This window comes from Pseudorca crassidens, chromosome 19, assembly GCF_039906515.1.
Source record: "Pseudorca crassidens isolate mPseCra1 chromosome 19, mPseCra1.hap1, whole genome shotgun sequence".
NCBI classification, from domain to species: Eukaryota; Metazoa; Chordata; class Mammalia; order Artiodactyla; family Delphinidae; genus Pseudorca; species Pseudorca crassidens.
In genome coordinates this window covers 2,875,146-2,897,516 of record NC_090314.1, presented here as the reverse complement: position 1 = coordinate 2,897,516, position 22,371 = coordinate 2,875,146, and the positions used below count along the sequence as shown (strand labels likewise).

Genomic DNA, 22,371 nt, shown 5'->3' with positions numbered 1-22,371 from the left:
CTTGTTGGTGCCCTGTAATCTTTTGTAAACTCTAAGAGAGCAAATTGAGCCTGAGACTTTGGCCCGGAGAGAGACCTGAGTCAGCAGCTGGGTCTTGACCTGAGTTCACTGGTCCCAGTAATAAAAATTTTCATGGGCTTCTTTCGGGGCAGCTTCATGACATTTCTCCAAATCAGTGCTCTTGAACACTGGGGTTTTCTGCTTCCTCTATGTACTCTCTTCTTCTCTAAACCCAAAGTGGGTTCAGGGTAATAGAGGGCCCCTCCTACCAGCACTGTCTGTCTCCTTCTGGGGTGGCTGTGGTCTGTGGGGTAAGAGTGATGTGGGCTCCATTCCCACCAAGCATAAACTAGGACACTCTGGAGAGCATATTTCCCAAGGTGGGACACGGAGATCAGGAGGCTGAATGTAGCATTCACTGAAATTCCAGCAGAAAGTTAGGCAGAAATGCCTATCATTACTCTGGCATTCAGAGGGAGTCCTGTGAATGTTAATCCTTCCCTTCCTTCTTGCACCTACATTTCAGTGCGCTTTCAGTGAATGTATGCTGAGGAATTCCTGATGAGTAACAGACACTAGTCTTTTTTATTTTATTTTTTATTTAACATTTTTGTTGGGGTATAATTGCTTCACAATGTTGTGTTAGTTTCTGCTGTATAACGAAGTGAATCAGCTGTACGTATACATATATCCCCATATCCCCTCCTCCCTCTTGCGTCTCCCTCCCACTCTCCCTATCCCACCCTTCTAGGTGGTCACAAAGCACCGAGCTGATCTCCCTGTGCTGTGCGGCTGCTTCCCACTAGCTATCTATTTTACATTTGGTAGTATGTATATATATATATATAAGTCCATGCCACTCTCTCACTTCATCCCAGCTTACCCTTCCCCCTCCCCGTGTCCTCAAGTCCATTCTCTATGTCTGCATCTTTATTCCTGTCCTGCCCCTAGGTTCTTCAGAACGGTTTTTTTTTTTTTTTAGATTCCATATATGTGTGTTAGCATATGGTATTTGTTTTTCTCTTTCTGACTTACTTCACTCTGTATGACAGACGTAAGGTCCATCCACCTCACTACAAATAACTCTGTGGCCTTGCTGTCCTCTCTTAGGGACTGTGGCATCGTCTCCGTAGAAGGAGGTGGGTCAGCTTGAAGCCCGGTTCCCTCTTCCGCACGTTTCTTCTTTCTCTCCCAGCGATGGTGCTGGCTGAGCTGTGCCAGAGCAACCAAGGCCAAAGGGTCGTGCACGGAATGACTGGGAACTCTGACCAGGTGCCGTGGGCTCCTCAGAGGCAGTGACCCAGGACTGAGGCCCCAGAGCCTCCTTCTGAGTGTCGTGGCCCCGGTGCCCCTCTCACGGGAGTTGCTGTCAGGCTTGATGGTTGAAGCAGCCATGGTATCGATACCTCACTGGTAGAAACTATTCCTTTTCTTCCCTGGGAGAAGCAGGTCTCCTTCTACTTTATTGGGGAGACCACCTTTTTAATAAAGAATAATGATAAGCTGTAAGTACATATTAAGGATTAGGTTATATACACGTAAAGAATAATCATAAACATCAAGAAACAGAACCTGATGAGTGGACACCCAGGAGTGCCCTTCCCTCGTCCCAGCCTCCCCCCCGCCGTGAGGTAGCTGCTCTCCCGATGTAGTGTCAGTGACTTGTCCTCATAGCTTACACCCAAGCACGCGTCCCTAAACAACGCAGCCCAGCTTTGCCTAGTTCCAAAGTCCGTAAGTGGGTGGACCGTGCTCGCTGCTTCATTGCTCTTGATGGCTCAGCATTGTGTCCATGAGATTCTTTCATCTTGGGAATATAGTTTTTTAAAAAATAATTTTTATAGTTTTACTACCTTTAAACACTATGTACTCCATTGCTGTGGAATATTCCTTCCTAGGAGCGTGCATGGTTTATTTCTGCATCCGCCTGTGATGGCCTCCAGGTGCTTTCAGGTTTGGCTCCTGTGGCTGTGGAGTCCATGTCCGTGTGTCCTGGTGCAGGGCTGGGGCGTTTGTGTTCAGCTGGGAGGAACACTGTGGGTCTGTGTGCACGGAGTGCGCTCTCTGAGGCCAGATTGTTTCAGAAGTGGTTGCACCGCCCGCTGCGCACCAGGCTTTCCATTGCTCCACGTCCTGCTGATATTTGATCCTGTGTCTTCATGTCTGCCATTCCGGTAGGTGTGTGCACAGTCGTTTTCTTATGGTTTTAATCCCTCGGTTGTTAGTGAAGTTGTGCATCTTGTCGCATTCATGGACTATTTCCTGTTGTTTTTTAAAATGTTTTAAAAATTGTGGTCAGATACACGTAACATAAAATTTACTGTCTTAACCATTTTTAAGTGCACATTTCAGGGTCATGAAGTAATTCGCACTGTTGTGCAACCCTGACCGCCATCCTCCTCCAGAACTTTCTCATCTTGCAAAACTGAAACAGTCCCCGTTAAACACTCACTCCCCATGGTCCCTCCCTCAGCCCCTGGCACCCACCACCCTACTTTCTGTCTCTATGTTTCCGACTGCTCTAGGGCCCTTGTATGAGTGGATCAAGCACTGTTTGTTTTTTTGTGTCTAGCTTACATCACTGAGCATAATGCCCTCAAGGTTCATCCCTGCTGCAGCCTGTGTCAGAATTGCCTTCCTTTTTAGGCTGAATAACGTTCCCTTTTATGGATGGACCATGTTTTGCTTCTCCATTCGTCCGTTAATGGACACATGTAATATCTACGTTCATTTCTCATGTCCTAATATTTGTGGAATAACGTCAGAAAGTCCTATGAACCAAAAGTCATTTGCCATTAACTTTTTTCTTAAACTTTTTATTGTGAAAATCATCAAAGCTAAGAAAAAGGGAAGAATACATGTCAGCCTCACTTGTGTTCAGGAATGAATGCTTTACGAATTCACTTTATTCCCTGTGTGTGCTATGCGTGTGCACGTGCCTGTTTGCATACATGTGCATAGGTACGTGCACGTGCACACGTTAGTGTGTGCATGGGCATATGCGTGCGTGTGTGTTCATATGCTAGCGTGTGAATATATTTGTGCTGTGCGCCTGCATGTGTGTGTGCTGTGCTTCCTGTGCGCACACTGTGTTTTCTGGAACCACTTGCAAGCTGGTTGCAGACTGAATTGTGCCCCAGATATGTCCGCACGCACCTGCTCTAACAATCCTGCGTAGCCACGCAAAGGTCACAGATCTCAGGGATTTAAATGGATGGAGCAGGATGTCCTGACACAGAGTCTGTCTTCCAATGACTGTCACTGTCTCAGTAACATCCTTCACACCTTCTTTAAGCCCCATTCAGGGTGCAGTTTAGACCCCCATCACAGTCACCTGCCCCAGGTCCCCTAAATCTACAATGTCACAGTTGGAGAGCCCGGCCAGGGCCCGGGGTGCCCCTCCTGTTGGCCTGGCCTCCAGGCCCTGCACTTGGCTCCCGTGTTCCCATCTCTCAGCCGGGCCCCGACTTGGTTGGGGCCGCCACCTCTTTCCTCACAGGGTCCCATCGCCCAGTCAAGGGGGTGCATTCTCCCCAACTCAGCATCAGGAGGGGGCTGACCGCCCCCACTGGGTCTCCTTCATGTGAGACCCTGTGCTTTTGAAAGAGCAGGTGCCCTGCCCTTGGGGGTGGGGGGCTGGGGGGTGACATGCGGCCCACGATGGGCAGACGGGTCCCCGGGTGGGGCGAGCCAGTGTGCAAGGAGTTCCGCGGTGGGTTCTCCTCTCCAAAGGCTTCTGTGACCCTACCTCTCCCCGTGCCTCCGCTCGAAGACAGCGCGGTGCCTGGGACGGGAGCCATGGGAGCCGTCAGCCACCGCCCCCTCTACACACAAACGCACACACGCGCACACACACACACACACACACACACATGCACATGCTGCAGGGAAGCAGGACCTGAGTGCAGGGCTCTCAGCGGCCCTGAGCACCCCGCCCAGAATCGGCCAGCAGAATGGACAGACCGGATCTCCCGGCCCGGACCATGCAGGACTGTCCTGCCTGGGCTTCCAGTGCGGCCGCCTCCTTCTGGAAGCCTGGGAGGCTGGAATCAGGCCCCTTCTTGTCAATCCTGGCAGCAGACTGACCTGCACTCTAAGAAGTTCGTGGCTCACCCGTGGATCTGGACCATCAGGTGGCCAGAGAAATCGGTAACATTTTTGTTTTGCCTGTTGAAATGTTTAATAACAAAGATTTTGTTCAGTTTCCTGATGTGGGTGTCCAAAGATGAGAGACCCATGTGTGGGACCTGTACCTCCTATGAGATCAGCCCTAAGCTAGTTTAAACATGATCAAGTCCTGTCTACACGGTAGATTTAGACCTCTGTCTGTCCTGTCTACTGATTATGTTTAGAGCTGACCATGTGTTGTCTATAATAAGAAGATTTAGACCTGACCATGTTCTGTGTACGCTAGGACTATGGGGACCTGGGTAGAAACCCGGCCTGGCCTCAGTACTGGGAGGCTCCGTGCCTGCATCTGAAGGTCAGTGCTTAGATGTCTGGGGTCTGGAGCTGAGGTGGGCTTGTCTAAGTAACAGCCTCTCTTCTGAGTGTGGTTACCTGGTCCTCCCAAGGGTCAGTGCTGTGGTCGGGGCCTTAGTCTTAATCCCTGCAAGGTTCACCTTCCCTGGGGCTTGTGGAGGATCTGCAGGGGGGCTACCTGCCGATGATTCCAATTCACCAGCACGTGCATGGTGCGCAGGGAGGCAGGTTTAGCTGGTGAATTGACTGCAGGGCACGCAGTTTGGGCAAAAGGCCGATGGGCAACAGCTGAGGCTGCTGCTGAGCTCGCCTTCCAGTCTCCCGTCCCTACTCAGCAGCGTCCAGAGCTGCCCCTCGGCTTTCAGCCCTGCTGTCCTGTGAGTTATCTCAACAAGTATGTGAGACAAGAAGGGACTGAGCCTGCCAGAACCAAGCAGTGTGTTCACCTCTAGCATGAAAGCTTTAAACACAGGTAAAATCAACAGAACCAAAGGGAAAGAGGAGGACTTCTCTGGGACAAGTGTGGGGAGAGGAGACCCACCTGCCACTTTTTCCCATCCCAGGAGTTCCCAGGAGCCCAGCTTGTTTCCACATTAGGGGAGCCGCCAGCAGATCCATGGTGTCCTGACCAAGGGGAGGTGTGACCCCAGGTGCAGGGTCTGGGGAGGTGGAGTCACCTGGTGTGTGTGGACCTGTGACCCCAGGTGGGGGGGTCTGGGGAGGTGGGGTCACCTGTTGAGTGAGAACGTGTGACTTTAGGTGCAGGGTCTGGGGAGGTGGGTCACCGTGGTGAGTGTGGATGTGCGACCCCAGGTATAGGGTGCGGGGACTGTGTGGGTCTCACCACATCTGCATGGGTCAGGATCATGTACGGGGAGACCCCATATGTGCTCTTTGCCTGCAGTGTGTCTTGTCCCCTTTGACATTTCCAACCTCTGCATTAAGGATGTTGCCCTGATTAACCTGTGGTACCTTTTCTTCTCTTAATCTTGTCACATTCATATGAGGTCAGGCATGTTTGAGTGGGCTGCTGCCCTGTGTTCTGGTGAGTGACAACGCTTGGTGATATCATATTAATATCATAGCATATCATATGTCTAATCTATGGGGGTCTCCACTGCCTGGGTCCCCCTGGACAGAGGTCAGGTGAGCACAGACTAGCCCTCCCTAAGAATGGTCTCCCACATGCTCTGAGGGTACCGTGATGGCTCCTAAGGTAGGGGACTGTGTCTGGGCCTCCGACATTGGTGATGAAGGGGAGTCGAAATGGAATCTCAATTAACAAGACAGTATTTTAGGAATTTATTTTAAGTGAAATAAAACACACGTCACATCCCTTTACCATCGTCACCATGTTAAGTGCACGTTTCTGAGGCATCAGATCTATTCACTTTCTCGTGGAGCCGTCACCACCATTCCTAGAACTTTTCATCTTGCAAAACCGAAATTCCACAACCATGCAAGTCTCACTCCCCGTTCCCTCCCACTGCCCCTGGCACCGACATCCACTTCAGTCCCTGAGTTGTTGACCTCAGGGCACCCACTGGAGTGGGATCCTGCAGTGTTTGCTGACGGGTCACTTTGGAAGACTGACTTTCAGTCTGAAGCTCTGCCTGTTTGCATCTGAAGAATCTGCATTTAAGGAGAGTGTGTATGAGGAAGGGGGTGTGTGAGGGACAAAGGTGTCCGGGGTGCAGATGAGCCAGGACCTGACCAGCTGCCTTTTGGGTCCTCTGGTTCCACCTCTTGGCCTGGGCCTCATCTGCATCATCACTGGCCCCGCTGGCACCCCTGTGGTGTTGTTGTCTGAGTGAGATTCCCCTGGTGCCCCTGCTCTCCTCCCCTCCTGCTGGTTGGGGAGCGAGCTGCTTGCTGTGTGGTCTCTACTCCTGAGGCACGAAGGACCCTGCAGCATGGACCTGCAGAGTGTGGGTGTATTCCCAAGAGCATGGGGCCCACATAGGACACAGCATTGGGGCATGACAAGTGCTAGGGCTGCCTCATCACTGACAGGGAATGTTGCCAAGATCCTGCTTGGGAGGGCGCGGTGGGTGGCCTGGGACCCCAGAGGCCCCATTCCTATCCTGGAGCTTGGAGAGTGCATCCCCATGGGCTCCAGATTCACCCCATATCTCAGCCATATCCCTCTGTCCTGTCTTTGAACTCAGGAAAACGAGCTCTCTTGTCCACAACATTGGCCTGGTCCTGTTGGTATTAGGGTTCTTTAATTTAGGCGTCCTGGGATAGCAGCTCTTTTAGGCCTGAGAAGGAACAGCTCAGGAGTGTACAGCAATTTCAGATGAAACTAATATTCAGTGACTATCTCTATACTGCTGGGTTGTTGACTTCTATTAGTCCTTATTCTCCTGGTTTTAGCTCTGATGTGGGGATTACAGAGGAGTCAACATTTAAATCTTCATAATCTGTGTATTTGTAGCTTCAGTATCATTACTGACCCATAGTTTGCATGGTTTGGGAAGAGTTATTGCTTTCATGTATCATGTAGAGGAAATGGTTAGGTTGACAGAGGCTCCTGCATGGGCCACACTGCAGGCTAGAGCTGAATACACGGTTCCACCTGTGCCAGAACCAGCTTCTATTGGTGATATGAGTAGGAGTAAGAATGATGGGGGAAGTAGTCCAAAGTTTATATGATTTATTTGGGGAAATGTTACCTCAGGTGCCCCAGTTATTAGTGGCCCAAGTCAGTTTTCAAACCCTGCAATATAATGGGTACAACTATAAAGAAAATTATTACAAGTGCAGGGACTGTTATGACTACCTTACAGATTTGGGCATCTCCAAGTAGCGCTCCAGGTTAGCGTAGCTCAGCCTGGATGAATATACTTAAGGTGCTGCCTGGTACTCCAGCTCAAGCACCAAATAGTCAATATAAAACGCTGATACCTTTGTGATTTGTTGAAAATAATCAGCAGTGTATGAACAGAGGTACAATGACTGAGCTAGCTTTAGACTGTAAACCTAGAGACAGAGACTGAGCCCTCTGCTCTTGTCCCATTTAGCTGTGGATCTAGATGGGGTCAATGCAGGTTTCATCACAGCCCCTGAACGAATTTTGTAACAGTTTCTCCCTGTGTTTTTTTTTTTAATTTATTTTTATAAGGGGGTGTAGCTGATTTTCCATGCTGTCTTTCTTGCTGCTGCACATCCACTTGATTCACTTACAGAGAGACATCCATAAATTCTTTTTCAGTTCTTACCAGTCGTACATATTCTTTTCTGGTGACTAGAGTGTGCTGAGTCCAGTTCCTTGAGCTGTAGGGTAGGTCTTGTCGATTACCTCTTTGGTCTTTGGAACGTATCTGTGCTAATTTCAACCCTTTGGTTTATGCCTCACCCCACCCCACCTTTCCCCTTTAGCAGCCATAAGTTTCTTTTCTAAATGTGTGACTGTTTGTTTTGTAATTTAGTTCATGTGCAGCCATTTTTAGATTCCACCTATAAGTGATCTCTTATGCTAAGTGTCTTTTTGTGTCTGACTTATGTCACTTAGAATGATCGTACCTGAGTCCACCTGAGTTGCTGCAACTGGCCTTATTTCATTGATTTCATGGCTGAGTAATATTCCATTGTACAGAGTTACCACATCTTCTTTATCCAGTTTTTCCTTCCAAGGACATTTATATTGTTTCCAAGTCGAGGCTCCTGCAAAAGGGCTGCACTAATAGTTGAAGTTCCTGTGTCCTATGGATTTATGGTTATCCCGAGATATACACCCAGGACTGGAGGTGCCGTATGCTCTGTAGCTCTGTTTTTTTAAATTAATTAATTTTTTTTGCCTGTGTTGGGTCTTTGTTATTGCACGTGGGCTTTCTCTAGTTGCAGCAAGTTGGGGATACTCTTCGTTGAAGTGTGTGGGCTTCTCATTGCACTGGCTTCTCTTCTTGCGGAGCACAGGCTCTAGGCATTGGGCTTCAGTACTTGTGGCACATGGGCTCAGTAGTTGTGGCTCATGGGCTCTAGAGCGCAGGCTCAGTAGTCGTGGCACATTGGCTTAGTTGCTCCGCGGCATGTGTTATCTTTCTGCACCAGGGCTCGAACCTGTGTCCTCTGCATTAGCAGTTGGATTCTTAACCACTGCGCCACCAGGGAAGTCCCTATAGCTCTGTGTTTTAGAATTTTTAGGAAACGTCGTACCCTTCTCCAGCGTGGCTGTTAGCAGTTGACATTCCCACCATCAGCGCAGCAGCGTTCCCTCTTCTCCACGTCCTCGCCTCCATTTCTGGTTTTTACACACTGTGAGGGTGGCCATTCTGACTGGGGCAAAGTGACACATCTCTGTAGTGTTGATTTGTTTTTCCCTCATGTTTGGTTGGCACAAGGGCGTATGGATTTACACCTTTACGCCCTTTTTGGCCAACTGACTCGTAGGCAATGTTGAGCAGCTTTCATGTGCTTTAACGGCGAGTCCAGTCTACGTCATGCAAGCCGGTTCCTGCAATTCTGCCTTGTTTTCAAGTCCTTTTCAATTACTTACCCCAAGACCTTTTTTTACGATAGTTGCCATTTACAACCCCGCAGGCGTTGTGGATTGCAGTGCCCTGAGCACCTGTCTTCAACATGTTTCTGGAACCGGCCACAAAGTGGCAGGATTGCTTTAAGCCCCATTCTGGTTACAGGGGCAGCCTGAGCCTTTGGGAAATTCCTCTTCCTGATTGGAAATTAGAGTGGTATGTGCTGTCCAAACACGTAGAGCTTGTTTCTCATTCTTTCCCCCGCTTCCCCTTCATCCTCCGGACAAATTCCAAGCCGTGCACGACCGGCTGTTGAGTGTGTTGACTTCCCCAGGTGGGGAGACTCTAAGGAACGAGGCTGGAGCAGGGACCCCTCCCCCAGGACATGTGGAGATAAGGTGACTTTTCCAAACTCTTCCCGCCCATCCGGGCCCCCATCCTCTGGGGTTCTGTCCGGACACTGCGTGGTTTCCAGCGGTGCGGGGCTCTGGGGCTGCCCTGCAGGGAGCAGCCCTGCTACCCGCGCCTGCAGCGCCGCCTGCTGGTCTCTCCGTCCTGCCATCGGGCACAGTCTTCACCTTCCCCGCTGCCTCGGATGCTCTGTCTCCGCACTGTCCTGTGATCAGCCCCTCGTCCCCACCGCCGTCACCCCCAGCTCCACACCCCTCCTCCAGCCTCAGGGATGACCCAGGACCCTTCGTGGGCTCCCTGCCTGCCCACCCTTGGTCGGTATCCTCAGTCCACCTGTGCAAACAGGTGAGGGTCCCCTCCAGAGTCTCCCAGACGCTTCACCCCTACATCCTCCCTGGGGTCGACCCATGTCATGTCGGGATGTTTCACCCTCAGCAAGCCCCCAAGTACATGACAAGGGCAGGCATCAGGCCTGCTGCGTGCACTGCTGTGCGTCCTGCTGTATACACAGGCATGACCCTTCCCCAGGGTGCAGGAAAGGCAGCCTTACCTCGGGACGTGGGGAGAGGGGCTGCCCACAGGGCGGATGTCAGCTCTCGGCTCACCAGGCAAGGGCAGCCGGGTTCTCGCTTCTTGGACCCTTTCTCACCCAGCCGGACCATGACCCGGCTTTGTTCCCACCCCCATTGTCCCTCCATTGGCCTCGCTCTTGTGAGCAGAGCAGGACAGTGTGGTCTGTGGTCACAGGCTGAGAGACACAGACACTGGCTGATCCGCGTGCACCCAGCTGACCCCATGGAACGGGCACTGCACCAGGGCCTGTGTGGTGTGGGTTCACCTGCCCACTGAGAGGCCGGGCCTCTGTCCTGGCTCCAGAGGTCACCTTGAGTCTGACGGGAGTGTCCATGCTCCGTGGGCCTCGCTCCAGGCTGGTCTGTGCTGACGGCGTGATACACGGTGGGACTTCCTGAGTCGCCCCCGGGGGCTGGAGGCTAAGGTCAGGCACATGGTGGTCCCCACATTGACGTGACAGACCCCAATAAGCCCTGCACTTCAGGACTCGGGTGGGCTTCTCCTGGGCTGTCACAGCCGAGGAGGCTGGACCCTGCTCGTCCCCTCTGTCCTCGCTGATTTTAACTTGCATCCTTCACCATAATAAACCCTGGGTATAACAGCTTCAGGGAATTCTGGGAGCCTCCAAGAGAAAAGAAGCCGGGGAGGGGGTCTCTGGGTCCCCAGCCCTGCAGTTGGGGTCAGAAGTCGGTGGGAAGGATCTTGGGGCCCTGGAATCTGAAGGACCCCCCTACCAGGGGAGGGGTAGGAGACCTTGGGTTGTAGTTACGCTGAGTCCAAGGCCCTCCTGCGTAGGAGGCTTCCTAGCCCCTGGGATCCTGAAGCAGCCGGCTCCCTCCTCCCCTCCGCCTGCAGGCCTGGTCCCTGCTCTTGAGAGATTCCCTAGGGTGGGGTCCTGGTGCTGGAGGTGCCCCGATGCTGTGGCCTCCTGAGTCTCCAGGGAGGATAACGGGAGTGGGGGAAGACCTGTTCACAGAAAGGGAGCTTCTGCCGGAACAGAGCCTGGGTCTGCTGCCCCCGACCCCAGGTGCACTGGGGCAGGAATGTGAGAGCGAGGCTCCCTCCCCTCCCAAGACACACAGGACACATGGGCGCTGGTGGCTGGACTCCCGCACAATATTAAAATCTCCCACGCAGGCCTGATGGGTGAGAGACACTATTTAAAGACTATTAATGGGGCCAGGGGGGCCCAGGGAGTGAGGCTGATGTGGGGAGAGTTGGAAATCACCCAAGGACACGCTCTCCCTGCAGCGACCCCGCAGGTGAGCCCAGGTGGAGGTGGACCCGTCAAGTCAGAGCCCACATCCTGGGTCTTTGGGGGACAAATAGCCAAGCACCCCCAGTCCTTGCCTCCACCTGCTGCAGTTAGGGCCTGCCCTGTCTTCCTCATGGTCAAGTTCTCACCCCTCCCAGAAGGCGTCTTGGGGGTTAATGGGATGGAGTTGTCCATGGCAGGACTGGAGGGTCTGTGGTGGGCTGGAGGTCACGTGGCAGGCAGGCGGGCTCCCACCGATCCTGCTGGTCCATACCTTCTGGTCATAGGCCCGCAGAGTCCACCAGGCTGTGGATGTGGTAGAAGGTGCCGGGGACCGGTCCAGCCCATGCAGGTGTCTGACCACCGAGCGGTCAGTGTAGGGTATTCCCAGGGAGCCCTGGCCGTGCTCGCACCCTCCCAGGAAGGACATGTCAGCATGGTCCTTGGAATGACTGGGAGGTCAGCCGGCAATGCCACCCACCCAACCTCACTGTTACCACAAGAAACAAGAGGCAACTCCGTGCAGAAAGACAGAACATCACCAGCCTGAAGCTGTCCTGAGGAAGGTCGGCTGGCATCTGGGAACTGGGTGCTATGGTGGGTTGAATGGGGAGGTCCCCCCAAAAGTTATGTCCACGTCATGGCTCCCAGAATCTGAGAATGCAACCTTATTTGGAAGTAGGGTCTTTGCAGGTATAATTAATTACGGATCTGAAGATGAGGTCATCCTGGATCCGGGTGGCCCTGAATCAGTGACAGTGTCCTTCTAAGAGACAAGAGGAGAGACACAGACACACAGGAGACACCATGTGAAGATGGAGGCAGAGATGGGAGGGATGCGGCCACAAGCCCAGGGACGCCTGGAGCCCCCAGAAGCTGGAAGAGGCAGGCAGGACCCTCCCCTGGAGCCTCCGGAGGGAGCGCGGCCCTGGGACACTTTGACCTCAGACGTCTGGTCTCCGGGACTGAGAGAGGACAGGTTTCTGTTGCTCTGAGCCTCCGTTTGTGGTCGTTTGTCACAGCTGCCCCGGGAAGCTAATGCAGCTGGTGAGCAGCTCCCTGGCCTGATCTAAACCCTCCCGCCTCCCGTTAGGGGCAGCCCGCTGCGCCTGTGCTGTTTGCACAAACCATGTGGTTCATACTGAACCCTGGCTTCCCTTTTGGGCACCGGCATTTTGGAGGGTGAGGGCAGAGAACACCATGTGACCAGCCCCCAGCCGGGTGCCAAGTCTCTAGTGAGCTTGCCTGGGGTCACGGGGGTGCGGGTAACTGTCGTGGTTCTGCCCTTCGTCGCTGGGGGAAGAGAGACCCTAGAGACTCTCGAGGGAAGGAGGGGGCATGAAGGGTCATGAGGTGACCGGAGCAGGGGCCCTCCCTCCCGGGCATCCCTACTGCGTGCTGTGACCCATCTCAGCTGTGAGCACACAATCCACAAGCATGTGCCGAGTCCTGTGAGCCTCCCAGCCAGTCCCTGAAGGTGAGGGCGGCCCTGCAGACCCCAACCCTTTCCTCCACGTCTAGTAGGTGGAAGACCCACTTCTCCTTGCCATTCCAGAAGCGGTTCTGGAGCTGTCCTGGGAGGGCTTCTGGGGTTATGCAGGCTGAGCCCCTGTTGCTACGCCCTCACTTCCCCACAAGAAACCCAGAGCAAGCAGTTTGCCCTGTTGCCTGAATGACTGTCCACCAGTTTTCTCAGGAAAGAATCGGGGGTTTCTGTAGCAGCGTCTGCAGGCAGCTCTGCATCTGGGCCCATGTTCACATCTTCTGTGTAAACACCGAGAACCTTCCCTGACACGTGCCCCCGGCTGACCCCCTCCGCATGCCGACCACAGGCCCCAGTGCGGGCGTCAGACTGACCGCCCGTCTCAGCCTCCTCTTGTTGTCAGAGCTGCTCCGGGCCCTGCTCAAAACCCGTGCACCCACCTTTCACAGGGCTGTCCTTCACCCCCACCTTCAGCAGGAGTTCACCTAAGTATTTAAGTGAAGGGGTCCAGAGGTAAGAAAGGAAGCCAGAAACAAACAAACAGATGGAACCAGCTGGGACCAAGATGGCAACGAATGTGATCTCCAACCGACCCCGAGTCTCATCACGTGTTGAATTTACGATATCGGCATATTAAGTGACACACCCACTGGCGGCCATGGCTGGACATGAAGGACCAGAAACGGGTAAAAGGAGGTGGTACCCCACCCCCTTGGAAAAAGCCCCGCCCCTTCCCCCCGGAAGGCCTCTTCATCCCATCACTAGCCTCCCTCCTCCTCCCTTTGTCTTTACTCTTTAAAATTAAACCACTCTCTCCAGGGGGGCGAGAAGGTGATCTGTGAACTTAGTTCCCGCTTCTCCATTCTTTGGCCACTGAGTAGAGCCTGTGCTGTGTTGGTCTCGGCTTTGGTTCTATTATTTGCCTACTTGAACCCACGTGGGAAAAGGAAACCTTCCCCGCTGGGGCAGAGCGCCTCGCAGGCTGGGGCCCGAGCAGGGTCCACATGACTTCACTTGGTAACAGTCTGTAAGGGGACGGTGGTCTCTGCCCGCGGGGTGGGGGAGGGAACGCCTACAGCCACAGCACCGGCTCCGTGGACGGCACGGCCCCTCGTGGGCCTGGACCGTGTGCTCTCATCCCCCCACGCCTGACACCCTCTGACAGTCGTGACGCGGTGACACTGGCTGCTGGGCGTCCAGTCAGGGGGGACCAGAGGCAGCACCTGGTGCCAGGTGAGACGTGCCTTTTCACGGGCAGGGGACATAGGAGATATTAGGACTTTGTGTCTAGAAAACAAACCAAGCGGCTAGAAGGTGATCTGAGCTGTGGACTTGAAACCCACGTGCGAGGTGAGGGCTCCCACTGGACACTGGCTTGGGATCTTCTGCACAGGCGAGACCACACCCGTGCTTCCCGCCCGACCCCTCCAGGCCTCCCTGTGGGCACAGCTGGGCCTGCGCCCCTCAGGCTCCCCGACCCAGAGCCTGGAGGGCTGATGCTGCCAGGGCCTGGGGACACGAGGGGTCCCTCCACCAACGCTGCTCGGCCCCTCCTCCCCAGTGACCAGGGGAGGGAAGCCCCGTGGAGTCTGAGGCCCAGCACAGGCGAAGCTCATACCGGCCCCCCCAGGACCCCCAGCCCCGCCCTGCTTCCTCAGGCCCACCGCCTGCCCCTCCCGGTGCCCGCGTCCCACCGACCCCCATTCCCGGTGTGGACGTCCACATGCACAAGGCGCTCCGTGTCCTCTTCCCACATGGGACACCCCCATCCCTGCTTCTCCCTAATGACGGCCTGGACCCCGATTGTTCTGGGCAGGAAGAAGACAAGGAGGGCACTGGCCTGTCCCGTCTGCCTCCCGGGGGCCCAGACACAGGGCTCGGGGCTACTGGGCCTTGAGGTCTGGATGCTCCCAGGTGTGGGATGAAGCCGCCACTGCCCGCTGGAGCTGTTCCTTCCGAGACTCAGGAAACAGGGGGACCCACCAAACGGAGCCCGTCCCCAGGCTCTGCTGCAAGTCTGCTTGGATTTGCTCTCCCGATCCTGAAGACAGACCTGCGGGAAACAGGGCCTGCGATTCCCATACTGACGGTGTTCTGTGGAATTTCCACTAGACCCCTTCCTACCCTGTTCTGAGCAAGTTACTAGTCAGTCCATGCTACCATCACCCCACGAGCAGACCAGGAAGCTGAGGCTCCGAGAAGCCAAGTAATCCAGCCGGAAGCACAGCTGTGGGACACGGAGTGGGGTCTGCACCTGCCGCCCGTCCAGGGGGACTGCCCACTCCCCGCAGCTTCCACGCCTGTTCCCTTCACCCCCTCCCCGGGCCAGCTCACAGAGCCTCCTCTTGGGGGGATTCACTTACCGTCTTCTAACAGGATCCGTCTCACTATGCTGTTCTGGGATCACCCGGAAGCTTGTCACTGAAGCAGGATCAGCCTCACGTCACCAGGGCAGCTTTCCTGGATCACACTCACCACCTGCACGTCCACTCTCAGCTCAGACCCAGAAAGGCCCCCTTGGCCCCGAGCCCCATGGCTCTGCCTGGGCTCCCACCCCCTCCTGCCTGGTCCATCCCTCCCATGTCCCCTTCAGGGTAACAAGGAGCTCCCACCTGCCCGCAGGCTGTCTGCTCTGTCCGGGGAAGGCCTCCGTGGTGTCAGGTGGACGACACAAGAGGTACCTGTGGGGCCTCCCTCACGCAGCACAGTGGCCAGCACCTGCCTACTCACCTCATCCCTCTAGATGGACAGGGGTTCAAGGGGTCTGTGGTATCTCCTGGTTCTCATTTCATCCCAGCACTGCCCACAGGGAAGTTGCTAAGCAACTCTGTGCCGGCTGCACAGAGAGGATGCTCATACACACGCCCCCCCTCCCAGCACACGGGGCTCTCGTGGTCAGGCCCCTCCCAGGGTATGGAGCTCACCTGGGCAGGCACCCAGCAGCCCCCGGGGCTCTCGTGGTCAGGCCCCTCCCAGGATACAGAGCTCACCTGAGCAGGCACCCAGCAGCACATGGGGCCCTCGTGGTCAGGCCCCTCCCAGGATATGGAGCTCACCTGGCCAGGTACCCAGCAGCCCACAGGGCTCTCGTGGTCAGGCCCCTCCCAGGATACAGAGCTCCCCTGGGCAGGTACCCCGGCAAGTCTGTGCACACAGGAACCGTGCACGTAGCCCTCATTTCAGAGCACCCCCAGCTCACCTGTTCGTCAGAGCTGACCCTGAGCACCTCAGAGCAGGACCTGAACTAACAAACAGCAGCTCCGACAGGTCTGTGACCCTGGGCATCACTCTGTGTGGCCTCCCTCCGCCTGGTCTTCCAGAGGCTTCCACTGCAGCCGGGGCACCAGGCCTCTGTCTCCACCCACCACCCCTCCTCTCCCTGACTCCTGGGTTCCTCTCATTAGGAGAGGGTCTTGAAGTTGTCTCCCACTCATGGGCCAGATAAAATGATTAGAAAACAAGCCAGAGCTGCAGCCCCTTGTCTATCCTGACTCTCAGGAGCCCACACCTGTTCCTTGGACCTGGCCGGTTCAGCAAGGCCCATTTTCTGCAGCTATGAGCCCCTGAGGGGCGAGGATTGGCTGACCTGGGCAGCATGACCCTGCCGGCCAGCCTTCCCCAGGTGTGCCTAGGTTGAGGTCACTATAAACCGCTCCAGGCAGCAAGAGCCCCTGCAGCTGTGCCTGATGCCATATTCTCTGCCCCGTCAGTAGTCTCGGGGCTGGGCGGGTGGGAGGCAGTGAAAGGCCGCGGGTGGGTGGCCCGGTGTGAATGGGGCTCTGTTGGACTTTCTGCAGGAGTTGCCGGGCTGCCACCTGCTAAAGAAGAGGATGTGTCACCCATAACTGCCGCTGGAATTTCTCCCCGGGCAGAGGTGAGGAAGGAAAAAAGCAGTGGGAGCTGGGACAGGAGGGGTACCTCAGGCAGGGAAATGGAAAGCTTCCAGAAGAGCGCCCGGGGCCAGGACCATCCTGGCTGGCCTGCAGGCACCAAGTCGGCCGGCGTGCTGTCACTGGGGTGGCTCCACGGCCCTTCCTCTAGGCTTTCAAGTCCTTGTATATATTCAGGTGTTTTACCTGGGACGGGTGGGAATAGTTCAGCAGCAGCTGGCCTGGGGCTCAGCTCACGTTTACTCACAGACGCCTCGGCACGGTGCCCCAGCTTTGCAATGAGGACGCTTGTTGCGTGGGGGCTGCTGGCTGAATGGGAGACGATTCCCCACCACTGACCAACTTCAGAATTGTCTACCACCGGAGCAAGTGCCCTGATTGGGTTTCATCTGTGTAACTAGTGGGTTCTTGATTAGCAACTTGAATGGTGACATCAGAAGTCCTGAATCAGGATGGAAATACTTATCCCCAGTATGTAGAGGTGTAAAAACCTGGGGAGGCCGTGTGCAGCCGGCACCCTCAGGGATGGGCTTCTGACTGACCCCTCAACATTCTGGTGTCCAGCCACTGCTTTAGGATTTCTGGGGCCCAGTGCTGACTCTAAGGGTTCTGTAACCCAGCCTCTGTCTGCCTTTAATGAGATCCGCACTTCCAGGATCCTACAGAGCAGGGTCTGTGTGACCGTTCTGTGGCTTCTGTAACAAATGACCACAAGCTGGGTGGTTTAGAACAACAGGAATTCATCCTCCCCCAGTCCTGGAGACCAGACATCTGAGATCAACGTGTTGCAGGACGGAAGTCTCTCCAAAGGCTCCAGGATAGGGTTCTTCCTGCCTTTTCCAGCTTTTGGGGTCTCCAGGCATCCCCAGGCTTGCGGCTGCATCCCTCCCGTCTCTGCCTCTGTCTTCACGTGGCTTCTCCGCTGTCTGTGTTTCTCCTCTTTTGTCTCTCATAAGGACTTTCTCAATTGGATTGAGGGTCACCCTAACCCAGGATGACCTCATCTCTAGATCCTTAACTACATATACAAAGACCCTTTTCCCAGATATGGTCCTGTTCACGTGTTCTGGGGGGACACATCTTTTGGGGCCAGCATTCAACCCATTACCTGGGTATAAAATAACCCTCATTTTAGGAGATTGCCAAGGTCCCGTATGGACTGGCACAGACAGTAGCCATGTGGGTTGGGGTGGGGAGAATGAGGACCCTGGAATCACCTGGAAGGGATAAAGTCCTGGCTGCATTAGGTGAGCTTTTCCACCACGGGGTCCGTGGAAACAGCCACTCCACTCTGTCCGTGGAAAGGGACCCAGTGCCGAGTCCAGAAATGGTTATATTGCAAAGCTGACTCTTCTGGGATTTCATCATCAATAGCATCATGTAACCAGTAACTACGGGCTTGGAGGAGTCACTCTCTGGCACGTGATGACAGCACTGTCACTTTAGGTTCATCAAGCCTAGAATAGGAATGTTTGAAGGAGAAGAGTTTGGGAGATTGAAAAGCTTGGTTGTCAAGGAAACTGAGCAGGATTGTCAAGGTTGTCAAGGAAACTTCTCGCTTAAACTGAAGGCAGGGCTGGGAGAGCTGAACTCCAGCGATCTTTTAAAGGGGCTGCTCTGAAGCACCATCACCTGAGAGGAGGTCTCAGCGTGAGCTGGGGTTTGAGATGTGTGATGAGATTAAACCTCTCTGTGACAGCTGGGGAGGGGTTTGTAAAGCAACTTGGCTTTTAAGGCAAAGTTTGTTGCTGGAACAGTGTCTCCCCAAACTGGGCTGGAGGTCAAGATGTGTCTGTCCCCTTCTTGTGAGAGTCCAGGGCAGGTGGGTGTCAGGTCCCAGGCTCTGTCCCGCTGGTTTCTCCTCCCTGCTTCCAGGTGAGGGCTCCAACCAGCAGGGTGGGGTGACCAGCTGGGCTTCATGCCCTCTGTCCTAGGATGCAGGCTGGTCAAGGCCCTCACCACTTCCACCTGTTTACCTTGGTAACACGAGATGCTACGCCCCAGCTGGAAGGGGTGGGAAAGCTGGGAGGTGCAGGGTAGCTGTGAACAGGAAAAAGGGAAATGGGTTCTGATGGGCAGCTGCACGGCCCTGTTGTGACGGTCACCTGGACGGTAGCGCACAGACACTGGGTCCTGTGGAGCTTCGGTGCTTTGTGGTTCTGGAAATCCTATAGGAGACGGTCCACAGCAGGTGAAGCTAATGCTTTCAGTGGTGCTGGTGAAGCCAGAGATCTGCAGTTCAGACCGAAGGTGCTGATGTGGGCGTACATACAGGACAAAACCATCTCGTGTGAATGTAGTTCAGGCACGTTTAACACGAATGCAGTCATGTTAATGCCTAGCATCTTCTATCTTGTGCCTCCCATCAGGGACCCCCTCCTCAGTTCCTGGGGTTCCTGTAACTCACGTACAGGGGGATGGAGAGTGGGCTCTGGACAGTCTGAGCCCTGAGTTACCCTGTGTGTGAGTCTGCTCAGGACCGCCGTAACAAATAGCACAGACAGGGCAGCTTGGGTAACAGACCTATCTCCCAGTCCTGGATGCTGTCGGAGGTCAAGGTGTGTGCACGCTGGCTTCTCCTGAGGCTTCTCTCCTTGGTGCTTAGACAGCCATCTTCTCCCCAGGTCCTCACATGGTCTCCCCCTGTGCCTATCTGTGCCCTAATCTCTTCTTGTAGGACATCAATCCTATTGGATTAGGATCCACCCTAGTGAACTTATTGTTACCTTGATCACCTCTTTAAAAATCCCATCTCCAAATACAGCCACGTCCTGGGGTCCTGGGGGTTAGGGATCCAGCATGTGAATTTGGGGGGATGTGACTGAGCCTATACCATCCTCCTTAGGAACCAGGTGTGCTTCAGTCCTTCCTTCCCTCAAGTCACACGAGGTGATGTAATGGCTCGAGGAGAGGCCACTCGTGCAGAGTTTGTGTCCCAGCTGGGGAACCCTTCTCTGCTCTCTTTGATGAGGCCGTGGCAGTGCCGGCCCAGTCCTGAGGTGAGCAGTTTTGGGGTTTCCTGCCGTGTCGCCCGGCCTGCTGAGGTGCTCATTGTCAGGGAACTCAGGAGCCAGCAGCCTAGTGGGGATGCCGGGGACTCTCAGGGCCTTGGCAGGTGTCTCTCCCGGCAGATACCCTAGCGAAAGTGGGGAAACATTTGGGGGATTACAGGCGGGAGAGAGTCAGTCTCGTTTATGCTTCAGAAAGACCAGGTTGGGGTGGGATGTGAGACGCACCGTGGGGCAGGGAGCTTTGTCAGGCCTGATGGAGGAACCAGGCACCAGATCGGGCTTGGGCCAGGGCTGTGGACATAGAGGGGAATTAGTGTGGGAACTGGCCACAGACTGTTGTCGAAATCTCGGCTTCCCTGTGCACCAAGGCCGAACAGAAATACGGAGACAGGGATTTTGGAGGAAGAGAGAGATGGCTTTATTTTTCTGCTAGGCAGAAGGAAAGACACAGCTGGCTAGTGCCTCAAGAACTGGGCACCCCTCCATGAGAATCAGGGAAGATTTTATATGTGGGGCTCTCGCAGTCGGGGGTATAGGATGAGGATCAAAGTAGTGAAGGTCTTGCATTCCTCCTTTCCTCTGCATTATTTCAAAACTGTCATAGCTGGCATCGGGCCGCCTGGTAATTGGGTCCAGCAGTCTGGTAATTGTGTCCGTTTGCCTCTGGTTTATCGACGGTGACCTCGTTTCTGAAATGCGAAAACTATAGGGAGTGATTTGTTATGAGGGGCGTATAGAATGTAAGTGCTGGACATGATAGGGTTAGGGAGTGAGAGGCAGGGGATGTAAGTCACACAGAGTCAGGGGTGATGGGTGCCGAATGTAAATCACATAGTGTCAGGGAGTGAGGTTAGCTTTGTAAAGTACAAATCTAGTTATTACAGATTAGTGACAAAGTAAAACAAGGAGTGATGAACTCTTTCAGGCCAGGTTACGTTTCTTCTCTAGGCTGTTCGCTGCTCCCTTTGTTTTCCTTGTTCTCAGGGGAGGGGAAATCTTCATTTCTCTTTTTGCTGCAACAAGACTGGAGGAGCAGATGACAGTCAGTGGGGCACAAGGAGGGTGGGAGCCTGGGAGGCCCCAGTGTTACCGAACAAAACGTGGGTCGGCTTGCCCGAGTGCAGTAAAGCCAGTCTACTGACACCGGGTGTGGTGAAGGAAGGTGCAGCCTTAATTGTAAAAGTGCCAATACAAGGCCAGGCAGCCTGTGCTCTAAAACCCCAAGCTCCCTGAAGGATTTCAGCAAAGCAATATGAAAGGCCAGGTGAAGGAGGGGGTCGCAGGGTATGTGATCAGCTGGTGCACAATTCTCTGGTTGATGGTGAGGTAACAGGCGGTTAACATTATAAATTCTTAGGCGCCAGAAGCTCCGGGGCTACCTGGTCATGATCAGCAAGTAGTTAAGTTCTTCCACTTGGTGGTGGTTTTAGCATCTGTAAAACAACTCAGGAAGCGTGAATCAGATACTATTATCCGGGTACTTCACAGAGGACCTACAGCAGAGGATGTGGGGGAGGGTTCTGCCCTGGGAAGGCCCCGTAGGGTCCTGCTCGGTTACACCCGGTGCCTGGGCTGGGCAACCTGGGAAGGTGGGGCTGCTCCTGGGTGTGGGGAGCTGTGGGATCCCAGTCCCCTGAGGGGCCTGTTAGCCCCAAAGGTGAGATGGGGGTGCAGTGACTGGACAGAGGCGTCTGGCCTGGGGGAGGGGTCCAGGCTGGAAATGTCACTGGAATCATCGCAGGGAGGGGGAGGAAAGGCCAGTGGGGGCAGATGGGTCACAGCAGACTACGTGCAGGTGACTGCGGTCCTGGTGGAAGCAACTCAGCCAGAAAGGAGTGGCCGTCAGGGGCTCAGCTCCATTCTCTTGTTCCTTTGTAAAACCGCTGTGTCAGAGTTTGAGACACAGCCAGGAGACGTCTGGGCCCAGTGCTTCCATGGCTTCATCAAAGGGCCCAGGGGGAACAGAGAACCACTGCAGGCCCCGCCCATGTCCTCACTGGGAATGAACCCCATCAGGGCACCGGGGCTCACAGACTTGAGGGAACCTCTGTCCTCAGGACCGGTCTTCCTCCCTCCTCTCACCTGCTGGTCAGAGACCCAGGAACCCCCAACCTGGCTCCACCCCCAGGGCCTGGATTCAGAGGCCCAGGAACCCCCATCCTGGCTCCACCCCCAGGGCCTGGATTCAGAGACCCAGGAACCCCCAACCTGGCTCCACCCCCAGGGCCTGGATTCTGGGACAGCTTAGGGCTAAGCAAGACCCTCACGCTCCTTTATCTGCCTGGGGGTGAGAATGTCTTAAACGCTGCAATTGACTGACTATGGAGGGCTGAATGTTTCCAGCAGGTATGGGTGGAAAGATGGGGTGGGAAATTCCTGTGTCTGCAGGGTCTTCCCAGCGTGAAGATCTGTGTGTTTCCCTCGGCCCGTCAACATCCTCCCAGGAAGCCCAGATCCAGGATTACGAGGGCAGAGGCTCTCCCCTTGCTTATCTGTAACTTCCCACTCCCACAGCAAGGCTGTGGCTGGCTCCCTGGCTCCCACCATCCGCCATTTATCTGTGCATTGCTCCTTTCCAGGTTACATGTGCAGAGGTTTCAGAACTGTTAGCTACTGCACCCTGGAAAGAACTTCGTAGAATAAAGCCCACTGTTTATATACGGTCCATTTTGCCTTTAGTCTGCAGATTCCATTCATTTCCAAAGGTGACTTAGGTCAGCAGCTTTTATCCCAGCCCCTACAGTGTGTTGCTTCCATATATTTCTAATACACTTAGATTCTGTGACATTAT

The 22,371-nt window shown here is 54.5% G+C and overlaps 1 long non-coding RNA gene across 1 annotated transcript; it reads right to left on the bottom strand.

Moving 5' to 3' along the window:
• Window positions 1-14,575: 14,575 nt before the first annotated feature.
• Window positions 14,576-15,477, bottom strand: LOC137211974 (uncharacterized). The gene is made up of 3 exons (XR_010937303.1): window positions 15,410-15,477; window positions 15,043-15,157; window positions 14,576-14,732 (listed from the first exon to the last, which is right to left on the bottom strand). It is a non-coding gene; the product is annotated as an uncharacterized lncRNA (long non-coding RNA).
• Window positions 15,478-22,371: the final 6,894 nt, after the last annotated feature.